This window comes from Zea mays, chromosome 8, assembly GCF_902167145.1.
Source record: "Zea mays cultivar B73 chromosome 8, Zm-B73-REFERENCE-NAM-5.0, whole genome shotgun sequence".
Lineage (NCBI taxonomy): Eukaryota > Viridiplantae > Streptophyta > Magnoliopsida > Poales > Poaceae > Zea > Zea mays.
Window position 1 is genome coordinate 32892730 of NC_050103.1, and position 19443 is coordinate 32912172.

Genomic DNA, 19443 nt, shown 5'->3' on the forward strand with positions numbered 1-19443 from the left:
GTAACCTCGTTCACCAAGCATACTCACCAGGACGTAAGGTGTTACGCGTCTCTAAGCGGCCCGAACCTGTAAACATTGTCCACTGTCCCTCGTGCATCTGTCACGAACCATTTTGCTATAGTCGTCGACACCGTCCTACTCCTAAAAACACCTTGAGGGGCATCCCCGGGTGTGCGGTCGGACCCAAAACACCGACACCTCCCGACGCTTTCGCTTGCGGTGACGAGCCGAGGCGTTCGCCACTTGCCCACCGTAGATCATGAAGCAGTCACGGACCTCAGGGAATTCTCCTGCCTGGTGATCTTCCTTCTTGTCGTCGTCGCGAGCCCTGCCACCCTCCGTGGGTGGCCCAGCCTTGTGAAAGTGGCGCCGAAGCATGGCGCACTCCTCAAGGGTGTGCTTGACGGGCCCCTGATGATAGGGGCACGACTCCTTGAGCATCTTGTCGAAGAGGTTGGCACCTCCGGGAGGTTTCCGAGGGTTCTTGTACTCGGCGGCAGCGACAAGATCCGCGTCGGCGGCGTCGCGTTTCGCTTGCGCTTCTTCTTGCCTTTCTTCTTGGCACCGCGCTGAGTTGACGTCTCGGGGACATCTTCCGGTGGGCGGCTCTGGGGCTGCTTGTCCTTCCGGAAGATGGCCTCAACCGCCTCTTGGCCAGAGGCAAACTTGGTGGCGATGTCCATTAGCTCGCTCGCCCTGGTGGGGGTCTTGCGACCCAGCTTGCCCACCAGGTCGTGGCAGGTGGTGCCGGCGAGGAACGCGCCGATGACATCTGAATCGGTGATGTTGGGCAGCTCGGTGCGCTGCTTCGAAAATCGTCGGATGTAGTCCCAGAGAGACTCTCCCGGCTGCTGTCGGCAGCTTCGGAGATCCCAGGAGTTTCCAGGGCGCACGTACATGCCCTGGAAATTGCTGGCGAAGGCTTGGACCAGGTCGTCCCAGTTGGAGATCTGCCCTGGAGGCAGGTGTTCCAGCCAGGCGCGAGCGGTGTCGGAAAGGAACAGGGGGAGGTTGCAGATGATGAGGTTGTCATCGTCCGTTCCACCCAGTTGGCAGGCCAACCGGTAAGTCCGCGAGCCACAGTTCCGGTCTCGTCTCCCCCGAGTACTTTGTGATAGTAGTCGGGGTTCGGGACCGGGTCGGGAACGGTGCCCGTCGTATGGCGCGGCTGAAAGCCTGCGGACCGGGTGGTTCGGGTGATGGACTCTGATCCTCCCCACTGTCGTAGCGTCCCCCACGCCTGGGGTGGTAGCCTCGGCGCACCCTCTCATCGAGGTGGGCCCGACGGTTGCGGTGATGGTGCTCGTTGCCGAGGCGACCCGGGGCCGCAGGCGCTGTGTTGCGCGTGCGCCCGGTGTGGACCGAGGCTTCCCGCATGAATCGGGAAGTCGCGGCGCGATGTTCCGAGGGGTGCCCTTGCCTTCGGGAGGTGGAGCTTTTGGCCCGTCGGACCGCGGCGTCCTCCAGGAGATTCTTGAGCTCCCCCTGGATACGCCGCCCCTAGGTGGTCGATGGCTCCGGCATCGTGCGGAGAAGCATTGCCGCTGCAGCCAGGTTCTGGCCGAGTCCACTGGAAGTCGGTGGCGGCCTTACCCTGACATCGTCGGCGATGCGGTGCTGGATACCCTGGGGTAGATGACGCACTTCTCCGGCCGGAGGTTGGCCCGCCCATTCCTGCCCGATGTCCCGGTGGATTGGCTCAAGTGTTCATGCCCCCTCGTCGAGCCTGGCCTGCATCTCGTGGATTTGCTCGAGCTGTGGGTCATGACCCCCCGCTGGGACGGGGACCACAGCTAGCTCCCGTAGGATGTCAACGCGAGGCACAGGCCTAGGGAGATCACTGTTCTCCGGCATACCAAGATGGTTGCCTTCGTTGAGACCCCCTAGATCGACGTGGAAACATTCACGACTTGGGCCGCAGTCCTCGTCGCCGAGGCTGCGGCTACCTTCAGAACAGTCGGAAAGGCAGTAGTCGCACGCGGTCATAAAGTCACGCATGACACTGGGGTTACCAAGTCCGGAGAAATCCCAACAGAAGTCGGGCTCGTCATCTTCCTCGGATCCCGAGGGCCCGTAGGTCGAGATGGCCGTCAGCCTGTCCCAGGGTGACCGCATATGATACCCCAGAGGGTTTGGACTCGCCTCTACGAGAGCGTCCACCAAAGCGAAGTCGCTTGGTGGGTTGAGGCTGAATCCAAAAGGCGTGAGATGGGCATCGGTTGGTACCTCTTGGTCGACGGGCGGTGACGAAGTCACATCAGGGGCTGACCGCACCGTCATCTCAGGTACGAGGGTGACGCCCAGCAGGTCCTTCGCGAGTGTGCTGGCGTCATCCGTTGGCTTGGGGTTGGCGTGTTGCGGGGAGACGACGCTCGTCTTCGTCTCAGACGCGAGGTCGATGCCCGACGTGCCCCCCGTTGAGGCGCCGGCGCCGTCGACTTGCTCGACAGCCGACGAGGTGCCGCCTCCTGCTTGGCCTTGGTTGCCCCGCCTCCTCCTCTGTCGGCGGGGGAGGGGACGGGGTGAGCTCGAATGTTGTTCTTCCACCACGCGGGGAAGACGTCGTCGATTCCGCCGCCGACGGGCGGGCTATCGGTCGCCATTGTCGCTATCGCGCGGCGGGGGAAGGAGTATCATGTCGTAGCTACCGTCGAGGGACATGAACTCAAGACTCCCGAAACGGAGTACCGTCCCGGGCTGGAAAGGTTGCTGGAGACTGCACATCTGGAGCTTGACGGGAAGCTGTTCGTCAACACGCAGTAGGCCCCTACCTGGCGCACCAACTGTCGGCGTTTCGAAACCCAGGGGTCCCTGGACCGACGAGTAAATTGTCGCCGCGTGCCCCAGCCCAGATGGGTCGGCGCGAGACGGAGCGCGAAGGGGGGAAGAAGCCGGGGGAAGGCAGGCGTGAGAGGTAGAATCTCGCGGCCTTCGTGTTTGTCCCGCGCCCAGGTTGGGTGTGCTTGCAGTAGGAGGTTACAAGCGTCCACGCGGGAGGGAGCGAGCGGCCTCACGCGAGCGCCGTCCTGTCCTTCCCCGCGCGGCCAACCCTCTGTAAGAGGGCCCCGGTCCTTCCTTTTATAGGCGTAAGGAGAGGATGCATGTGTACAATGGGGAGATGTAGCAGTGTGCTAACATGTCTAGCGGAGGGGAGCTAGCGCCCTAAGTACATGCCATCGTGGCAGCCGGAGAGGTTTTGGCACCCGGTTCGTGTGGTGTCGTGGCCATTGGAGGAGCGCCGGAGCCTGGCGGAAGGACAGCTGTTGGGGCTGTCGAGTCCTTGCTGACGTCCTCTTGCTTCCGTAAGGGGGCTGAGAGCCGCTGTCGTCATAGAGCGTGCGGGGCGCCATCATTACTTGTCTGGCGGAGCGAGCCAGATGGGACGCCGGTCTTGTCCCCCACAGCCTGAGTCAGCTTGGGGCGGGGTAATGATGGCGCCTCCTGTTGACGTGGTCGGTCTGAGCCCTGGGTTGGGCGAGGTGGAGGCTCCTCCGAGGTCGAGGTCGAGTCTGTCTTCCAAGGACGAGGTTGAGTCCGAGCCCCTGGGTCGGGCGAGGCGGAGACCGTCGGCTGAGGCCAGGGCTGAGTCCGAGCCCTGGGGTCGGGCGAAGCGGAGTTCGTCGTCTTCCGGGGCTGAGCCCGAGTCCGAGCCCTGGGGTCGGGCGAAGCGGAGTTCGTTGTCTTCCGGGACTGAGCCCGAGTCCGAGCCCTGGGGTCGGGCGAAGCGGAGTTCGTCGTCTTCCGAGGCTGAGCCCGAGTCTGAGCCCTGGGTTCGGGCGAAGCGGAGTTCATCGTCTTCCGGGGCTGAGCCCGAGTCCGAGCCCTTGGGTCGGGCGAAGCGGAGTTCGTCGTCTTCCGGGGCTGAGCCCGAGTCCGAGCCCTGGGGTCGGGCGAAGCGGAGTCCGTCGTCTTCCGGGGCTGAGCCCGAGTCCGAGCCCTAGGGTCGGGCGAAGTGGAGTTCGTCGTCTTCCGGGGCTGAGCCCGAGTCCGAGCCCTGGGGTCAGGCGAAGCGGAGCTTCCTATGGCGCCTGAGGCCGGACTTGGCTGCTGTCAGCCTCACTCTGTCGAGTTGCACAGCAGTCGGAGCGGCGCAGGAGGCGCTGTCCTCTTGTCAGACCGGTCAGTGGAGCGGCGAAGTGACTACGGTCACTTCGGCTCTGTCGACTGGAGGGCGTGCGTCAGGATAAAGGTGTCAGGCCACCTTTGCATTAAATGCCCCTGCGATTTGGTCGGTTGGCGTGGCGATTTGGCCAAGGTCGCTTCATGGTGAAGACTGGGCCTCGGGCGAGCCGAAGGTGTGTCCGTTGCTGGAGGGGGTCCTCGGGCGAGACGTAAATCCTCCGGGGTCGGCTGCCCTTGCCCGAGGCTGGGCTCGGGCGAGGCGTGATCGCGTCCCTCGAATGGACCGACATTTGACTTAATCGCACCCATCAGGCCTTTGCAGCTTTCTGCTGATGGGGGTTACCAGCTGAGATTTAGGAGTCTTGAGGGTACCCCTAATTATGGTCCCCGAGAATAATGTTCCTCATGTCGGCGCAACTGTCTTGAAGCATAGGCTATAACTCGGCCCTCTTGCATTAAAACACAACCTAGACCACGCCCAGATGCGTCACAATACACATCAAAAGGCTTTTCAATGTCGGCTGAGCTAATACCGGAGCAGTGGTTAATAACACCTTCAGTTGCTCAAAGGCTTTGTTGCATATTAAGGACCAATTGAATTTTGTATCATTCTTCAATAAGCTTGTGATTGGCTTCACAAGCTTGAAAAAATCCGGGATAAATCGGCGGTAATAACCAGCCAGTCCTAGGAAACTTCGGACTTGATGTACAGTGGTTGGTGGTTTCCACTCTAAAATATCCTTGACCTTGCTGGGATCAACCGCAATCCCCTTGGCAGACAATACATGTCCCAGAAATTGGATTTCCTCCAGCCAAAACGCGCACTTGCTGAATTTAGCATATAGTTGATGTTCCCTTAAGCGCGTTAATACGATCCGCAGATGGCGAGCATGCTCCTCTTCATTCTTGGAATAAATCAAGATATCATCAATGTAGACCACTACAAATTTGTCCAACTCGGACATGAATACCGAGTTCATCAGATATGTGAAGTGGGCAGGAGCATTTGTTAATCTGAAAGACATAACCAAATATTTGAATAATCCATACCGCGTAGTAAATGCGGTCTTGGGTATATCTTCGGGTCGGATACGGATCTGATGATAGCCCGACCTGAGGTCAATCTTGGAAAATACCCGAGCTCCGGTAAGCTGATCGAATAAGATATCAATCCTAGGAAGAGTGTACTTATTCTTGATTGTGACCTCATTAAGGGGTCTGTAATCCATGCACATCCGAAGCGTCTGATCCTTCTTCTTGACAAAGATTGTGGGACAACCCCAAGGTGACGAACTAGGCCGGATGAATCCCTTCTCTAGTAGATCTTGTAATTGAGTCTTTGAGCTCTGCCAACTCATTTGGAGGCATTCGGTACGACCTTCTAGAAACAGGAGCCGTACCAGGCTTTAATTCAATCACAAATTCTACATCTCTCTCTGGAGATAATCCAGGCAGATCTTCCGGAAAGACGTCCGGGAATTCACATACTACCGGAATATCTTGGATTTCCGATATGATAGTGTTGGGGACTTGTTCTCAAGTACTAAGAGTTAAGAACAAGGCAACACAAAGAATGTTAAACGATAAAGCCCTTCGTCCTTTGAAACATTATTTCCCTTAGGATATAACGATCTTCGGACGAAGGTCATGAAAGACGAACCTTCATCGTCATAATATACATTAAATGAAAGACGAAGCATATGAAACATAAAAGATAGCATGAATAATCATATAACATCATCCATTTAACTTTATTATATCATCATAGAAAAATAGAGACAATATCGGATTATAAATGTACCTTCGGCTTGGAAGGAGATAAAAATACAAGTGTGACGCAAAAGCAAATGCCGAGTCAGCCTGAACAGTACGGGAGTACTGTTCATCTATTTATAGACGTGGGACGCAGCCCATGTAAAATTACATTCATGTCCATTACATCTGCTAATGACTTATGAGGATCTGTCAAAGCCTAAGTAGTCTTTTCATCTTTAAGTCGGTTCCCCTTTCTGCCACTATGCCGAAGCTCCCCTGCGCATAGCTTCGGCTATGCACCATCCTTCGTACGGCTTGGTGATCAGCCCGTCCTTCATCTCAATCCTCCTTCGTCTAGCTTAAGCTTCGTCCTGATCGTACTTCATGTTCATAATATGGGTCCGAAGATATCTGTTCATACATTTCACTTGGAAGATATTGTCAAATCATGTTTTTGAGGACCTTCGGAGGACGAAGGCCCCCAACAGTAGCCCCTCGCAATATTAATTTATTAATGATAAATTTAGATTGCGATATGGACGAAGGCCTTAAGCCGAAGGTCCGAAAAAACACCTTCCCTTTGCTAGAATAGCAACATTCACTGACAAGTGGGTCTCTCAATTTTCAACGCACTGGACGTATAAATAAGATCATACCACAAACTCATTTTGGTACGCTCACTTGCCATCTGCCCCTGCTTACTCATTTTTATCTCTTGCGCGCAAAAATTTACTGAGCTTTTAGTTTTGAAGCTTCGGCATTGAAAACAGTTTTTAGCATTTCCGAAGATGTCTGAAGACAAAAAGGCCGGTCCTGAGATGAAGCTGAGTCTCTCTGAAGAGAAGAACCTGGGGTTCCTTATAGCGATGGCGGAGACCAATACGGAAAAAATTACCAAGGAGATACTGGAAGACTTGTCTGAAGATACTGGTGACAGCGACAGTTACGATGTAGAAAGTGGTGGGGAAGAGTCCGAAGATCGGCCATGGCGGCCAAGTCACGCGGTTTTCGGGAAAACCACCATTAAGCAGAGTCATATTGATAATATGAGGGGCCGATATTTTCAAGATATATCTATTGTGAGAGCTGATGCTGGAGAAAAAACTTCTCCCACCCCCGAAGAAGATGAAGTCGTAATCTTCCGAAGCTTTCTCAAGGCTGGGCTTCGATTCCCCCTGAGCAACTTTGTTGTTGAAGTTCTGAAAACATTTCAAATCTACCTTCATCAAATTACTCCCGAAGCTATCATAAGAATGGGGATGTTTGTCTGGGCTGCGAGAAGCCAAGGTTTAGAACCAAATGCCAAAAGCTTTTGCAACATTCATGAGTTGTTATATGAGACGAAGCCCTAGGGGAAAGAACAATATCACAACAACTTTGGGTGTTACAGCTTCGTCGCCCGCTCCGGGTCAAGCTGCCCTGTGCCGACCTTTCGGAAGAGATGGCCCGGAGCCTGGATGACTGAATGGTTCTATGTAAAGAATGACCTAACAACGCAAGAAGATGTCAAGAGTATCATTATGCGCCCCATCTGGCAACGTTTCGGACTTCGAAGGCCGAAGGTTAAAATGGATGAAGCAGCCGAGGAATGCCAAAGAGCCTTCGGCGTAGTCTGCTCTTTTATTGGGACAAGGGACTTGATTCAAGAACATATTGCCTTCAGGGTGTGGCCACTTGCAGGAAAGTGGGAAATGCCGAAGGAGACCATCAAAGAGTCCGACGAAGGCGGACTGGTCAGACTAAAATACACATTCAAATACGGGGATAAATTTGTTGAACCTGATGACGACTGGTTGAAAAGCATTGAAACATTAAGTGACGAACTGCTTGGGGCATATTCGAAGGCCGAGAACACTGCATTATCAGCTGCCTTCGGAGGCCGAAAGAAGAAAAGACTCAACCGGGTATTTGACGCAGTCGGGTTTGTCTACCCTGACTATCACTATCCGGTGTTGGGTCGCAAAAGAAAGAATACTGCTTCTGCAACAGAAACTACCACAAGTGCCACTAATGAGCCAGCGCCGCAAAGGAAAAAGATGAAGGTGCTCACCCACCGAGCGCGCTTTATTGAGCCGGCCACAGTGCCAGAATTCATTGGTGAAGTTTCCTTGGCCTCTGAAGCTACAGAACCAGCTCCAGTGCCGAAGATAGAAGAGAAATCTGAAGCGCCTTTAGCAGAGAAGGCGGAAAAATCGAGAATTGAAGGACAAAAAATATTAGAAATCTTAAGTCCTTCAGCGAATGCTGAAACAAGAAAAATCCAAAATGGCCCATTGGTGACCCCAAAAAGAAAAAGAATGGTGAACATACTAGATGTCTTGGAGACAATTATGTCTTCAAGCACAACTCCAAAGAAGACTGTCGAACTTGCTGAAGCGTCTACTGAAACTTCGAAGCAACAAGCTGAAGCTGAAGCTGAAGCTGGGCCTTCAGAGCCCACCAAGGAACAATCTTTGGAAACCGAAAAAACATCAGAACCAGTTTTGGTTAAGATTGACACTGCCGTCCCCGAAGCTCCTGCCAGCACATGCGATTATATCATACGACATGCTTCGGGGAAAAAATTATCCGAAGAAGAGACTTATGAAGCCAATCACTATGCCAAAGAGTTAAAATATCCAAAGGGAGCAGTGGTGTTCAATGGGACAAATGAGGATGACTTCCTATACTGCCTCCCTGATAACAAAGAATTATCTGTCTGCCGAGAGATGGCTAGAAGTATGGGGTTCCCGAAGCTCGAAGCTGGATTATGTGCTATGACGAAGGAGGATCTCGCGGACAGTCTTGCGTATAACAGCCTAAAGGTATGGGAATTAGACGTTTTGAAAAAATTTTACAATACGTAATTCATTCTTTTATTCTTATACCAAGTCTTCACATATAGGGCTTAATCCTAAGCAACGCATTAAGAGCACAAAAGAGTGCCGAAGATGAGAGCTATGAAATTGCGTTCAACAACCTTCGGTCAGAAGTTATTAAACTGAGAAACGAAGCTCTGGAGAAGGATAAAATTTTGCTCACATTGGTAGACAAGGTAAAAAAGGACGAAGTTGCCTCAAAGATCCAGGCCGAAGCCCAAAAACGTGAGATTAAAGATCTTCAGAAACAGCTAGCTAGAGCTAAAGAGGAACGTGTGTTTGAAGAAACAAAACGAGAGCTTAGTGATCAGTTGGTTAATCATTTAGAGTTAAGTGTTCAGGAGCTTCGGGCATCCCAGAGGAAATGCTATGTTAAATCTATAGAATGCGTCAAAAAGATAAAATCCAGCTTCGCCAGCGTTGGCGCATTTTCTAGTGAAGAAAGTTTCTCCAGAGGCAATCCCGAAGGTCCATTGGAATGGATTAGTCATGAAGCAGAAGCCTTCGAGGAAATCCTGAGCAGCCGCGGTGATATCTGCGCATTTTCGGGCGCCAGAGGAGTTGCTACCGTTCTAGAGAAGAAAGGTTGTGATCATATTAAGCTGCTTGCACAATCCGAAGCCACTTTATCCGCTGAAGATATTAAAGACCCCTCGACCGAAGCTAGCCAAGTTGGTGGAAAATTTTTTACCGACGTCTGGGATAATGGTGGCCGAGAAATGGCAGGAGAAATTATTCAAAGAAGTGAAAAGGGCATTCACGATGCTAGAGAAGTGGCTAAGGCTGCTGAAAAGAGCGCAGAGCCCGAAGGTCAATTAGGTATTAATTAATAGTTTGTATCGTGTTGTAATTTTTATTTCAAACTTTGTTCGCGGTTTGTAATAGTAATGCAAAAATATTCTCTTCCCTCAGAACCTGCTGGATCGTTTGTTGACCTTCACACAAAAGGGGATGACGAAATTAAACAAATGGCCGAAACTATCGTGGATAAAGTTGTTGAACAGCTTCTAAATGAGGCTGCCGAAGTAATATTAAGAGAAGACTAGGTGTTATTAGGAAAAACAGTTGAAGTGTGATTTATGTAATATTTGGTACATTTGAATGTAATATACAAGTCTCTTTTTATTATTCAATTCTTTACGATGCATGAAACTTTACATACGTACCGCTTTTGAGCCTTCGGCGAAAAAACACCTTCCCTTCTTTTCATGCTTCGTGAAGAAAAAAATTTTTATGTATCACAACAATGTCCATAGTGCTCAGATGAAGAATACCCAATCTTCGTGAAAACATTCTCCGAAGCTATACTCCGAAGATGAAGATTGTGTCTCCTTGTGACAACACGATTTTCACTCTTTCAAAGCATACTTCCGAAGATCAATATTGTGTCCCCTTCTTGTGCCATATGCAACATGATGTATGATGCTTATGCTATGCAAAATGATGTGATGATGTTATGTTATGTAGATGACATTTGTTCCGAAAGATACACACATATCCCCACACAATATTTTTGTATCAGCGCTGATTCTTCGCTGTAAGCTCTGCATTCCCTTAAGAACGTCTTTGGAGCTTCTTCGCCTTTTACTTAGGCGGTATAAGCTCTGCATTCCCTTAGGAACGTCTTTGGAGCTTCTTCGCCTTTTACTTAGGCGGTATCAGCGTTGACTTTTCGCTGTATGCTCTGCATTCCCTTAGGAACGTCTTTGGAGCAAAAACTTACACTGCGCTCCCTTTGGAACGGCTTTTTGTAACTTCAGCAACTTACTCTGCGTTCCTTAGAACGACTTTTTGTTACTTCGAAGGATTTTTAATAATTCGAAGGTCCTCCGCAAACTTTCAAGCTTCAGCAACTTAAGCCTTCGGAGAAAATAGGTTTCCCTTATGACCAACCACAAAACCATTACATGAAAATCGAAATGTTCTTTATTACACAGAAAATAGAACTAAATGGAAAAGACTGCTATCAAGGTAGGATACTTGTCAATAAATGTGCTTTGACTCCGGCACGGTGCTGTTGACTGTACGAGCTTCGGACTGCTCTCTGAAGTCCCTTTGGTGTGGAGCATATTGGCTCCCTTCTGGCTGTTGGCCTTGTTGCAGCGGTGGTGGAGGTGGAGGTTGTTGCCAGGAAGCTTGAGGTTGACTTGCCGAAGCAACAGAAATTGCAGGGTGGTTACCTACGTATTCTGGGATGTAAGGCACATGGCACGAAGCAGTATGCATGACCTGCTTCGGCTGAGCTTGTTGTGCTGCAGCTTCGGCTATCTCCTTTTGCTTTTGGATGGTAACATGGCACATCCTGGTGGTATGGCCTTGTTTTCACCGCAAAACAAGCAAAATATTCTCCTTGGTTGATCTCCAAATCTTCCGCCAAAGCCCCTGGCGCCTCTTCCTCTTGGAGCTGGTGGCCGGAAGAAGCTTTGTTGTTGCCCCGAAGCCTGTGAGGAGGGCTGCGGCCTGTGCTGCTGATTCCCCTTATCATCACTTTGAGTAGAGTTATGGATGGACCTGACATGCCTCGGATAGAATCTTCCTCCGAAGCCCCTGGTCAACTCAGAAAATCTGAAAGCCTCCTCCCTTCTTTGGCGAAAATCATTGTCAGCACGAATGTACTCGTCCATCTTTTGGAGTAGCTTCTCCAGAGTCTGAGGGGGCTTCCTAGCAAAATATTGAGCTGCAGGTCCAGGACGAAGCCACTTGATCATGGCCTCGATGACAATTTCATTGGGCACCGTTGGTGCCTGCGCCCTCAAACGCAAGAACCTTCTGACATACGCCTGAAGGTATTCTTCATGATCCTGAGTGCACTGGAACAAGGCTTGAGCAGTGACCGGCTTCGTCTGAAACCCTTGAAAGCTGGTTAACAACATATCCTTCAGCTTCTGCCATGAAGTGATTGTTCCTGGTCGAAGAGAGGAATACCAGGTCTGAGCAACACTCCTGACAGCCATAACAAAAGATTTTGCCATGACTGCAGCATTGCCACCATACGAAGACACTGTTGCTTCGTAGCTCATCAAGAACTGCTTCGGGTCTGAATGGCCGTCGAAGATGGGAAGTTGGGGTGGCTTATAGGACGGGGGCCAAGGTGTAGCCTGCAGTTCGGCGGACAGAGGAGAAGCATCATCGAAAACAAAATTTCCCTGATGGAAATTGTCATACCAGTCATCTTCGCTGACGAAGCCCTCCTGATGAAGGTCTTTCTGCTGAGGCCTTCGGTTCTGCTCATCGTGAGAAAGATGACGAACTTCCTCAGAGGCTTCGTCTATCTGCCTTTGCAACTCAGCTAGTCGGGCCATCTTCTCCTTCTTCCTCTGCACCTGTTGATGTAGCATCTCCATATCCCTGATTTCTTGGTCTAGCTCATCCTCCTGAAGCGTCGGGCTGACGGCCTTCCTCTTCTGGCTTCGGGCCTCCCGAAGAGAGACAGTTTCCTGGTTAGGGTTCAGCGGTTGCAGAGCTGCAGCTCCAGTCGCTGAAGCTTTCTTCGGTGCCATAGCAAGGGTCTATGGCTTCCGAAGGTGTTCAAAAAACTCGAAGTGGAAGTGAGTTCACCGGAGGTGGGCGCCAATGTTGGGGACTTGTTCTCAAGTACTAAGAGTTAAGAACAAGGCAACACAAAGAATGTTAAACGATAAAGCCCTTCGTCCTTTGAAACATTATTTCCCTTAGGATATAACGATCTTCGGACGAAGGTCATGAAAGACGAACCTTCATCGTCATAATATACATTAAATGAAAGACGAAGCATATGAAACATAAAAGATAGCATGAATAATCATATAACATCATCCATTTAACTTTATTATATCATCATAGAAAAATAGAGACAATATCGGATTATAAATGTACCTTCGGCTTGGAAGGAGATAAAAATACAAGTGTGACGCAAAAGCAAATGCCGAGTCAGCCTGAACAGTACGGGAGTACTGTTCATCTATTTATAGACGTGGGACGCAGCCCATGTAAAATTACATTCATGTCCATTACATCTGCTAATGACTTATGAGGATCTGTCAAAGCCTAAGTAGTCTTTTCAACTTTAAGTCGGTTCCCCTTTCTGCCACTATGCCGAAGCTCCCCTGCGCATAGCTTCGGCTATGCACCATCCTTCGTACGGCTTGGTGATCAGCCCGTCCTTCATCTCAATCCTCCTTCGTCTAGCTTAAGCTTCGTCCTGATCGTACTTCATGTTCATAATATGGGTCCGAAGATATCTGTTCATACATTTCACTTGGAAGATATTGTCAAATCATGTTTTTGAGGACCTTCGGAGGACGAAGGCCCCCAACAGATAGCTTCATAAACTCTGCCAAATGGTTTAGCTGGAATAGCTATAGGGATGGACAAGAGAACCTCTTCATGGCCATAGCTCAACCTGATGGTTCTCAGATCAGTATTGAGGATAGCTTTGTGCTGGACTAACCAATACATGGAAAGCCACTTCTTTAGTGAATATTTGTCCCCTAGACGAATGAATAATAAACCCTTCCCTTGATTCAATGCAAGGAATGCAATATTTCTCCACAAACTTCTTGCTTATGAATGTATGCGAAGTACCAGAATCAAAGAGAATAACTGTTGGGTGATTGGCCACAAGAAACGTACCCATCATAACCGGCTCTCCCTCCGGTGTAGTGGCCACTTGTGTGTAGTATATTCGCCCAGTCTTCTTTATATTCTTGCCCGCTGCATTATTTGTCGTGTTTCCCTTGCCTTGGCCTGAACTCCTTGGGTTCTGCTGATTATTGGATTGGTTCTGCCTCGGATATGGGCAGTCTTTGATAAAATGTCCAGACTTCCCACAATTGAAGTAGCCCGTTGAGGAACTAGGGAGGGCAGGGAAACGAGCACTAGGGGCACTCGGCTGAGTTGTTGAAGTGGGGCAGTGACAGGGCAGATGAAGACAGGTTGTTTGAAGGGGTAGGAGGGTGGATGAGGTGAAGAACGATTTTGATTGAAAGGTCGGATTACCAACCTTTGTCGCTTTTCAGGTCCCTGATTGGACTTTTCACCTCCGAATCCCTTCACTTTTCCTGGACCTTTATGCTTAGCTTCAACTGCCAGCGCTGTGCTGACAGCCCTGCTATAGGAGGGATCAAGGCAGGTGGCCATCTTTCTTTGAAGTTGGTCATTAAGGCCTCTCATAAAACAATTCCACTTTTTCAGGTCAGTATTGACCTGATCAATTGCATACTGGGACAAATGATTGAATTTGTTGAGATACTGCATGACAGTATCTCCTCCTTGCTTGAGTCGCATGAATTCTTCCTGCTTCATGTGCAACACTCCTTCTGCAATGTAGTGCTCACGAAATGCCAACTTAAATTCATCCCATGTGACCTGATGTCCGACAGGTTGAATGGCCACATAATTTCCCCACCAGGTACTGGCAGGGCCTCTTAGCTGTTGAGCCGTGAATAACGGCTTCTGGGTCTCCGTGCATCGGATGAGTCCAAATTTCTGCTCAATGACCCGTACCCATTCGTCGGCTTCGAGAGGGTCTTCGGCTTTGACGAATAGTGGGGGACGGGTTTCCAAGAAATGTAGGTACGAAGTTTCATGGGGTCCCTACGGATAAGCCCTTCCGCCTTGTTGCTGAAATTCATTTCCCGCCATTTCATGCAGAAAGCGGGTGTTGTCAGCGGTTGCATTGACCAAGGCAGCGATAGCCTCGGCCAACGTGGGCGGTACCGACGGTGGATTAGGCGTGTCTTCTTGACCACGGGACGTTCCCACACCGTCATGTGCACGAGTTCTGGATGGCATCTGAAGCAAAGAAATATTTGGGAGAAATATAACATGCTGATATACACCATCATTTTACATTACTAAGATGTAATATTACAGACTCGTATGTACAACATGACTTCATTACATATTTTACATTAGTATCTAAGCTATACTACTCTAGTATTTATCGTCCTTGGTTGCTTCACTGTCGGTTGTAGGGGACCGTTCGTCAGCCAGGTTCATAGAAGGAGGGGGCTTGAAAAGGTCCAATTCCCCACCAAGTGCTTCACCTGCTGTTCCAGAAGGTCCGGCTCCCATTCCAACTGGGTCGGCAGGTACGTCAGGGTGCAGCCGCGAATACAATTCATGAACTTCCTCATGTAATGTATTGCAGTACACCTGCAAGTTATCAACGGCCGTGCTAAGCTCCTCCACATGGGCTCGAGCTTTGGCTTCCCGGTCCCAAGCAATGGAACATTAGTTGACAGCCCAATCGATTGCCAAATCCCGTTCAGCAAGCTCGTCTTGCAGATGTCGGATGTCAGCTCTCAACTCATTTATACGCTGACCATATTCTACCCACACCCTATTTCTGTGACGTAGCTCCGTTCAAAGCTGCTCTACCTGGGCTTCTAAGTCTCCAATGGGGTCATTACTGCCGCTGCTGCTCTCTTCATGCCTTGGAGCCAGCTGGTGCCGAGGTACGCCAATCGGTCCAGTGGACTTACGCGCGGTTTTCCTTGTGCGCGGCGGCATATCTCCATAAGGGGGAAAACTTTATTAGTATAGTTTTTAACATGATGCATGCATAATTATAGAATCAACCTTAGTTGATTCACAACCTTATATACATTGCACTCTACTACCTGGTCTTATAAGATAAATACTTCAGAAGGTAGTAAGATAAGAATGAAAGAAATTTTCTTTAGATAAGTCCTTGAAAATTCTTTTTGAAATATCTCATAATATCTGAAGAGATGGGCTTCGCTCTGATACCAGCTGTGACAGAACCTCCCAAGTTATTAGGCCCACCTACAGTTGTCCTTGTCCATCGGACCTCGGACAACCCTGCAGATGCATCTAATCACTTGACAAGTTCGGTATCTGAATTCTTTACCTTGCCCAAGAGCGTTTCACCCGTCACACAGATATTACAACACATCGGAGGAACGAATATGCGGAAGAAGTTACAACACTTATTTTATATTAAAGTATAGAAAGAGTATTATTATTATAGACCAGTAATATATAAGAGTGCAGGAGTAATATTATTACAAACCCGGGAGGCAAAAACCCCTCCCGCTAACAGTAAAAAGTTTTTAAAGGAGGAAACTTCCTCCCGAGGCTTCAGTCCTGATTTTCTTCTTTTGGTACCACCTTGGAACAAAAGCAACAAAAATTTGCTGCTTCCTCACCTACAACAACATGGGTTCAAAAACCCTGAGTACGAAGTGTACTTTCGCAAGTCTTACCCGTCAAAATAAAAGACTCTCAAGGATATGCTGGCTTGAGGGAGTCAAGGTAAGGCTTAATCAATAATCAAGACTCTGTTTGCAAAAATGCTTACTAATAGTGGATCCTTAAAAATCCAATTTTACTAGCAAGTTAAGTCATTACCTGAATCTAGAGTTCTTTCTACCCTAGTTCAAGCACTTGGCCTATACTAGCCATTTTCTTATCAACCCTTCTTGTTCACTGGAATGCTACATGTAGGGCAGTGACCAAGTCTTCATGTCCGAGAAGTAACGGCGATCCGAATCGATTAATACCGAGCTGGGGATCTCCAATCACACGACATATGTAGCACTTAACCCTTGCATATGTCAACTCGCCACCAGGGTTCTTAAGACCAGATCAGGTTCACGCCAACCGAGAGCACAGATACACCACTGTCCAGCCTCTTGCCACGGAGGGTACACACTACTCTCGCCATCTCTCCACTCCCATTGCGTGTTATCTTATTCTGGTATTAGTCTGCCCAAGGCAAAGCTTACCCATGATGAGGCATGTGACCAGTTAAAAGGTCCTCAATCATCAAGCCTACATAGAGACGGTCCTTAATCGACTCAGACGCAGACACTACACCGAGACTCTCTTCTCGTGCAAGTCACCTGCCTGGTCTCAGCTTTATCATTTCAAACCCAAAGTTTGGTGCCTGACAGAGGTACATCTTTTCCGATGTTGAACTCATCACGGCCATGATGGATCCACCATCCAGTTTTATTTTTTGAAAACATCCCATCCCACTTGAAGCATTATCTTTGGTCAAAACAAAACATTTTGTTTGTCTTGAGCAAGACTAAGCATAAGAAAAACCTTTTTATAAAATAGGTGTTCAAGGAAAGGTAATAAATCTTCCAAGGAAGGAAATGCAGCAATTGTTTAGCACACAACTCCTATCACCTAATGCATCAAGCAAGTGAGAATGATTTTAAGATAGCAAGGAGGTGGCAAATGCACCGGGGCTTGCCTTGTGTTATAGGATAGTCGGGCTCTGCTCCACAAATATCAAAATAAAAGCAGTTCCCGGCAGGTGGGTCTTCATGTGGTGGTGTAGCTCTTTCTTCTTCAACTTCTACTTCTTCATCGTTTTCTATATATATCATATATATAACCATGAATGCTCATGTAATGCTTATGAAAATGCAAAGATAATAAAAGTACATTATCTTAGGTTTTGAATACAGTTTTCCTTCACGGGACTCCAGGAAACTAGGGTTTTGAAGTCAGTAGTGTAGTACATAGGGCACGCTTCACTAGAAGATTAGGGTTTTGGGGTTTAAGTACCAAACATTGTCCAAAGCATGCCAAACTTCACCCAAGGCTTCTAAATATCATTTAAATCTTATCCAAAAAGTTTAGTGATTTTTGGAGTTACTAAATAATTTCTAAAATTCCAGGAGTATAGGTTTTAGCTATTTTAAATATCCCATAATTCCCTATTTGGACTAAAAATCATAAAACTATTTTTATTAAATACTATAGGAATTTAGGAATATAACAAAATTGGTCTTGCCTTTTTAGCATTTTTCTACCATTTTCTAGAAATGCTCTAATCCTGGCAGAAAAAGAAAAAGAGAAAGATTCAACAGTATTGGGCTGAATCTAATCCAAGTCGACCCGAGAACGGAGAAAATGCGCGCCCGCGGTGGAAATTTTGCGCAAGGGTCCTCAGTTGTTTGAAAAACTGGCTAATAGTCTCGCACACTATTTCAATGGCTCACTGACATTTACACAGAGGTCCTCCACGTTCTAATTCTTCACAACCCGCGGTCCTCGACGGCGAACAGTGATGAACCGAGCTCCGGTGAACCTGTACTAGCCAAGACACGCAATGGCCGGTGCTCTAACTTGGGTGACACCTAATTCAACACCTAATAATCGTTTCCCCTCGATCAATTGCATGACCCGAGCTCTTAATCACACTGTCCACGGTGACAGCGCGAACTACGGTTGAATAGAGGTGTTCCCGATGATCTAACACAGTCTAGCTTAATTGAATGGGTCGAGGAGCATCAGGAGAACATAAGGGCAGTGAAACGGGAGATTAAAGAGCATGAACGGACCTATAGCACGCCGGCCACGGCGAGCTTACTTCGCACGGTGTTTTGGACTGATTTGGGGGGAAATCCCAAATTGGGGTTCTTTGGTGAACGATTTGGGACACGAGTGGGTGCGCTGAGTGCTTGAATACCTTGCGAAGCTGAGGGTACGCTCAATTTATAGGATTCATGAGCAGTGGTCCGTGAATTTGAGATGTCACGGTGGCGGTCGGAGAGAAGGGGGGGCACTGGCGCAAGCAATTGGTGGCTTTCACCGTGGCGAGCTCACCGGCGATCACCGAATATGTGTAACCCGAGCTATTGCGACGTGGTAAGACACCAAGGCACGTGGCACACGATCATTGAGTGGCTAACGCCGGCGAGGATGATCCCGACCAGCTGTTGTTCAATGGGGTACAGCGGGTGCAAAGGTGAGCGAGTCCAAGCTAATCCGAGCACCAAGATTTTTACCCTTCACCGTTATCCATCTGCGCTGGGCACGAATCACCGTGGAGGGCACGAATCCGGGTGCACAGTCGCCTGCGATGAGGCATCTGAACCTGGCATTTCTGATCCAGACACTGTACCATGACACTGCCTATTCAGTCGGTCTGTCAGAGCAACTTGCAAGGAGATTTGTTCCCAAATTAATGTAGCGACTCGATCTGCTCTCAGTATCAAAGTTGTAGCTCTATGATCCAGCTACAAATCGACTATAGAAACTATCCTCAATCGAGCAATAGATCCTACTCTAATTTGACCCAAAAGTTTGGCCAATGTCACTGGTGACCTAAATTCAGTCATCAGAGTGACTGACAGCACAACTTTGAGCTTATTTTTCTCCAAACTTTGTATGTGATCAAAGCTTAGTTACTTAAGCAAAGTTGTTCTCCTATTATAGTTCTACAACTTTGATGTGTTGACCCTACGCAAATTCCTAATATTTTTAGAACTATAGAGCTCCAAAGTCAGCCCTCTTCACTGGTTTTCAGACTTAGTCACATGAGAGGTATAGAGTGGCTTTTTGCAAATAAGCCCAAATCTCATGGTTTGATTTGCAAATCCTCATATATGTGAACCATATGATTTGAGGTACCCTAATACCTTGGTTTTTTCACTTAGATCCAAAAGTGTGCAAAATTTACATATAACCCTCTAGTGTTTCAATTTAGGGTTTTCTAGTGGCCTGTTTAGGGTTTTTGGCACTTCTAGGGTTTGGGTGCCACTTAAGTCCATTAAATGGGATATCCTATGACCATTTCTAATGAGTTTTGAAGTTTTCTCATGTTTGGGCCTCATTGTCACTCCTAAGCCTGTTTTAGGGTTAACTACCCTACCCTAGGGTTTCACACATAACAAGTCACACCAATACAACTTGTTTGAAATTTTTGCCTAGTGAATGCACTTTAAGTGTAACAAACACATGATAT